The sequence below is a fragment of the Zophobas morio genome, unplaced genomic scaffold (assembly GCF_036711695.1).
Source record: "Zophobas morio isolate AGI-343-1 ecotype UQ-CSIRO unplaced genomic scaffold, CSIRO_AGI_Zmor_V1 ptg000046l, whole genome shotgun sequence".
In the NCBI taxonomy this organism is placed as follows: domain Eukaryota; kingdom Metazoa; phylum Arthropoda; class Insecta; order Coleoptera; family Tenebrionidae; genus Zophobas; species Zophobas morio.
The window spans coordinates 6,508,801-6,515,253 of NW_026972151.1; the positions used below are offsets into that span (position 1 = coordinate 6,508,801).

The 6,453-nt window shown below is 34.5% G+C and overlaps 1 long non-coding RNA gene across 1 annotated transcript; it reads right to left on the reverse strand.

Annotated features, from left to right (window-relative positions):
• Positions 1 to 3,059: 3,059 nt before the first annotated feature.
• On the reverse strand, positions 3,060 to 3,476 carry LOC135142014 (uncharacterized). The gene is made up of 3 exons (XR_010282457.1): positions 3,339 to 3,476; positions 3,200 to 3,282; positions 3,060 to 3,141 (listed from the first exon to the last, which is right to left on the reverse strand). It is a non-coding gene; the product is annotated as an uncharacterized LOC135142014 (long non-coding RNA).
• Between the last annotated feature and the right edge of the window lie 2,977 nt (positions 3,477 to 6,453).

Genomic DNA, 6,453 nt, shown 5'->3' on the forward strand with positions numbered 1-6,453 from the left:
TATTCAGCATGAGTCGGTTTTGTTTACACCAAGTATACAAAAGATGTAAGCAAAATTGCAAGAAGGCACAGTCCTCTATCGATTCTATTTCAGTATATAATTTGAAATCATCTGCAAACATAAGCTTTTTACATCCTACTATATCCGCCAGATCATTGATGAATAGGAGAAAAAGTAGAGGGCCTAAATTAGAACCCTGAGGTACACCTGAAGATGGAAAAAACGATTTGGAAATAAAATTTCTATATTTAACTACGTGTTCTCTTTCGTGTAAATATGACTGAAACAGTTTGATTAAGGAATTAGAGAAACCCAAACGATTTAATTTTTCAACTAGTATAAGATGATCGATTTGGTCAAATGCCTTAGTGAAGTCGGTGTATATTACATCACACTGTCCTCTGTTATCAAGGATTACACACACATATTGTGAGAACGAAGTCAGGTTCGTAATGGTGGACTTTTTTTGTTGAAAACCGTGTTGATAAGGAGATATCATATGCTTGGTTGAGTTGTAAATGTCACAGTACAGAATCATTTCCAGAACTTTTGAAAAATTGCACAACAGGGAGATACCTCTATAATTGGTGACATCATTCTGTCTTTCTTTCTTCAAAATGGGACAAACATACGCTCGCTTCCATAAAGATGGAAATACGAATTTTTTAATATTAAATTGAACAATATACAAAGTGGTTGTGCAAACGCATGTGCACAATCTTTAATTAGGAAAGAAGGAACACCATCGATGCCCATAGTGAAGGAATCTTTGCATCGCTTTAAACATTTTAAGACGTCATCCACTGTAACATGCGATGTTTCAATCTTCGTACTGAACATGGGCTTTAGTGATAATTGAGAAAAGTCTGCTGGACTAGGCTGGATAAACACGCTGTTAAAATATTCAGCAAATGCATTTACAATATCTGTTGGGGTTGAAAGTTGTTTGTTATTATACTCCATATGAGCTGGAATCCTCGATGTACCCTTTTCGCTTGAATGAAACTCCAGAACTTTTTTGGATCACTAGATATTGAAGCCTCGATTGTAGCCAGGTATTTTTTATATGCTTCCTTGATTAGACGTTTACATTAAGAGCGACGATGTTTGAATAAATTATAATAATAATGAGTTTTGTGTTTTTTATACAACGAATAAAGTGATGCCTTATTATGAATACTTTGAATTATTTCAGTCGTGAACCATGGAGGGTAATACTGACGATGACTAGATGAAGACGAAAATTTTGGTACAGCCAGATCAAATAGTTTATAAAGTTGGGCATAAAATTGCGAACAAGCATCTTCGACGTTGTCGATGTGTTCCAAGAAAGTCCAGTCAGCAGCTAACAGTAGATCATATAACATAGGATAGTTGGCTTTTTTGAAATTATAACTTTCATTTAAGTTGTTAATTTGAAAAGCATACGACGAAGTGAAAGACAAATTGAAATTAATAATGATGGCAGGATGATGAGAGTCTTCCTCTACTAACGGACAATCTGCTCTATCGACGGTACAATTAAAGTTAGAGTAAATAAGATCAAGAATGCGGTGACTAGCGTTAAGAATATTATTTTGTTGTTGGAAATTATAAAATTGACTAAAGTTATTTAAGATTATGGAAAATTTATCATCGGCAACCGATAAGAAATTAGGAACATTGAAGTCACCAATAACAAAAATCTGATCATTGTTGTGCAGTATTTCTAGTAAACTGAACGCATCCAAAAAAGCTTCATAATCAAGATACGAGGTTTGGGGAGGTATATATAATACAAAAATAAGTAATTTGCTATTGTTGCTACCAATAACTTTGACACCAACTCTGTCAATTGAAGGAACACCATTACTAATGCTAGATAAATCTAGATCTATGCAGTTGAACGAGTTTTTCACTGCCAAAATTACTCCACCACCTCTCGTTAACCCCGTATGTTCAGCGCATCGATCCTTACGAAAAACAATAAAGTTATCTGGAAAAAGTTCACTGTTATAAATATCACTAGTTAACCAAGATTCAGTTATGGCGACAAACTCGAATTCAGATTCAAAAATAGAATTATAAAAATTAACTGTCTTAGAACGCAACCCGCGCACATTCTGATAAAACAAATTGAACGAGAAATAATTGGGTGACGCTGTTAGTTTAAAGTAACGATTTTGGGGATACCATTTACATGCCTAATTATTAAGTTAGTTTCACCATTAGCTGCTCGCCGATTTAGTTCACTCTTGACCTGTTTATAGAATTCCATCTGCCGTGGTGTTCTGTCAAAAGATATCGAAATATTTTTGAACTGATTCAAGTTCTTTAATTTTTTCGCATTTCTGATGAATTGTAATACCTCTCGTTCATCATTTAAAGTAATTTTGATTGGTCTAGCACGGGTATCGGAACGGCGACCTATTCTGTGAATTTTTAAATTATCAATGTTGTAATCCGGAATAATCTGGTTCAAAACATTATTAACTGATGAACGATCTTGCTCGGTCGCTTGATTAACATTGAACTCATTAGGTTGTTCATCTACACCGAACATAATTAAGTTCTGTTAGCGATTTTGTCTCTCTGCTACTTCATTTACAATTTCTTCAAAATTATGCACAGGCGATGATGTACTAGTGTTAATGGATGACTTTAAGTCCTTTAGTTGAGCTTCAAAATCAGATCTAAGTTTTTCAATATTTACTAAGAAGTCTTGTTGAAGAGAAGTTATGAGAGATTTGAGGTCTTTGAATTGTGACATATTATTGTTACAGTTAGTACAAATAATAAAAAGATCAAGTACTATAACACACTGTACACACACAGCCTTCCAAAAAAGGCCGGGGGAGTAAAGTCACTAGATATATAAAGTACCGCAATTGGGCGCCATATTGTGTCCGCGCCAAATTCAAAATAAATAAATAAAAATTAACGGACTCGATACTTGCGTACAAAGCGTAAATGTAGATTTCTTTCAAATAAACATTTATTTATGTTTAAGCGTTATTTGTTCAGTGCACTTAAAAACATAAGGGGTGAGTAAAAAATATAGATGAGAAACCTTGCAATACCAGTTTATTAACAAAATTTCGGCCGCAATAGTTTCCTTCCACCTGCTCACTTTGCTTCGAATTGTTGTTCAGAAAAATGTAACTAAAAGTAAATAGTATTTAACATTGTGCAATTACATATTCAAGCTTTAACAAATTACTTCGCAAATTCTGGAGTTGTCGTTCAAATCGTCCCGGCCTATTAAATTCTCCCACATCTCTCTTCTAGCCCTATTACTAACACCTGCAACAATTTAAATTGGTTGAGAAAACTCAATTGAAAACTTAGTTGTAACCTACCTGTTGGAAGACGAAACAATCGGCTTTTATTTTTACACAAAGGAACAGAACAACTTGGCATTTTAAAATAAAAGTCATAAAACACCACAAAAAAACACAAACAACTTTACAAAAAACACAAACAACTTTGCAAAAAACACAAACAACTTTACAAAAAACACAACAACTTTGCAAAACAGGACTTACGCCACGAGGTGATGCGTTAAAAAGCGTTTGACAATTAACATTGACGTTTGTCGGTCGCCATATTGTGTCCGAAATATACGTTCTCTCTCTAACACATTGAAACATTCAATTGCGCTACTTTGGTTATCTAGGGACTTTACGGGGGAGAATACTGCAACGACCCCTATTAAAAAAAAAGAAAACAAGTGCTTGTTTCACGGATCAAAACACGGGCTTTGGATGGATGTTGTCCTGTGGTATTACAAAAGAAGAAAAAAAAAAAAAACAAAAGCATAACAGTCAAAAGTATGACCCCACGAATCAAAGGTCAGCAAACTGCAAAATTGGGGAATATTAAAGAGACATCGGCATTGATGTTCAATCAAGCCAGAAAAACAAATCCAGCAAAATAGAACCATCAATTCCAAGAGAACAAAAAATTTGATGTCAAGGAGCCGGATTGGCTGCAAAAATTATAGCAAGAGAGAAAGCAGCCAGCTACCGCAGCCATCTGAAGAAATGCAATTACTTCTTCAAGCCCGGTCAGTCAAAGTGAGAAAAAGTTATTCCCCGCTCCCCAAAACAGTTCGCGCCATACCGATATAGAAAATTAAAAATAGAAGTTGGACCATGTCGTAGAAAGAAACCCAACATTGCGGCAAATTACAAGAATTATCCATTATAATAGAGACAAAGACGGAGTACTTCGTCAAGGGTTAGGACTGGGGTAATGGCTTCTTGCATAGAGGTCTCACGCGACTAAATTAAATATTTTGGACGCTCATCAAACCACGTGGTATAGAGAGAACCGACATGCACTAGCAAATATCAGCAGAAAATTTGAATTCTGGTTGGGAAAAATACTGTCAATTTTCCAATATACAAATGTGTCAAGTGCCTTAGATACAACGCACAAAGTACTAAACATTTGAGGAAATTGGAAAAATCGCCCCAGCAGTAATCAATACAAATCGGGGAAGTACATTAGACCAAAACAAAATCCATTGACACTCAAAAGAACGAAAACAGTACCGATTACAGCCAGGCTCTAGCCCGGTGGTAGCAAATTTGTCTCTACGAAAAATACAAAAATGATTAACACCAAATGAATAACACGAGGTCCAGGTTCAAGAGATTATTGAAGAATTGGAAAAACAAAAAGACAATGCGAAGAATACATCTGCATGATGCGTCATTCACCGAAAGAAACGGACATAACTTCGACTTTTAACACATCAAGAGTATCTTTAAAGTCTACCGATCCAATTCGTTGGGTTCACGAAGCAACCAGTCAACAAGGTCCACCCATCATGTGTGCTCTTCGAGAGAGCTGTTTAGCTCCTAACAAGAAACAATAACGAAACAATAAAACTTTTAATCATAATTTATTATTTTATAATTGTGTAACAAGGAACGTTAGATTTGGCATATCTTAATAATGTATGTTTATTTATTAAGAGCGTTATATATATTTAATGTAACAGAAATAGAATTTTAATTTATGATTTTAATGAAAAAATCAAATCACATAATATAGTACATTGCAGAGAATTGAACGCTTTATTTTAATATTTAATTTCGCCTTATATGGACAATACTCGCAATATCACTTGACGTTTCCTTCATCCAAATGTCTCAAACTCATGTGACTTTTTAAACCCACCACATGTTTACTTTTATATGGACATTTTTCACATTGGTGCCAGTTAATTTTTTCTTCGTCTAGATGTTTTCTAACTGCGTGTCTCTCTAAACAAACTTTATACTTAGTTTTGAAACGACACTCATTGCATTTGTACCACTTAACTTCAGTTTCATCCAAATGGAGGTAATTTATATGACGTTTTAAATTCTTATTTAATTTCGCCTTATATGGACAATAATTACACTGATACCACTTAACATTTTCTTCATCCAAATGTCTAGAAACCATATGATTTTTTAAATCGCACTCATATTTAGTTTTATATGGGCATTTCTCACACTCGTGCCAGTTAATTTTTTCTTGGTCCAGATGTTTTCCAATTACGTGTTTTTTTAGATAATCTTTATATGTAGTTTTGTAGGGACACTCATTGCATTTGTACCATTTACAGTCTTCGTCGTTCAAGTGCCGTCTTTTTACATGGTTAGCTAAATCACTTTTTGCTTTAGCCTTAAATGGACATTTTTTGCACTTGTGCCATTCAACATCTTGTTCTTCTAAGTGGAAACGATTTATGTGTGTCCTTAACGTAAATTTCCATGTACATTTAAATGGACACTTCTCGCATGCATATCGGTTGTTCAAAATGTGTTTTGTCATAATATGATATTTTAAAGTATTTTTGAGTTTAGTTTTGTAGGAACATTGGGCACAGTAATACCAACTTGTTTCGTCAGTTGGCTTGAAATCGAAATTGTGGGTGTCATTCAGTGATGGAGAAGTCACACTTTGACGATTTTCTTTCATTTCCGTGCATGCTGAAGTATGCTGAATCCACTTTAAACAGAAATTTGTTTCAAAGTCGCATTTTTCACAGACGTAATTTTGTATGTGGAAGTCCTCACTTAATAAATCGCCTCTAGATTCTCTCTTAAGGCCATGATATTTATTAATGTGTTCTTTGAATAAAAATGTTAGTTCCGTCTTAAAATCGCAATCTTTACAGTAATAAGCTTCAATTTTGGCGCTGTCGCAAGTAAATTTTTCCAGAGGGAAACGGTGTCTTCTCACGTGGTTTATCATAAAGAAAAGAACAGTTGTAAAATAGGGGCATAATTTACATTTGTGGACGTTTTTCCATGAAGATCTCCCACGTGTTGCGAACGTTTCAAAGTATTCCAGAGTTGACATTTTGGCAACCTAAAACCATTTTATCACATTATGGAAGAAAACTGGCACTCTTCTTACTCAAATCTCATTCGGCAACAGTTGAAACGCTATTAAAAATTAAAAATTAAAAACGAC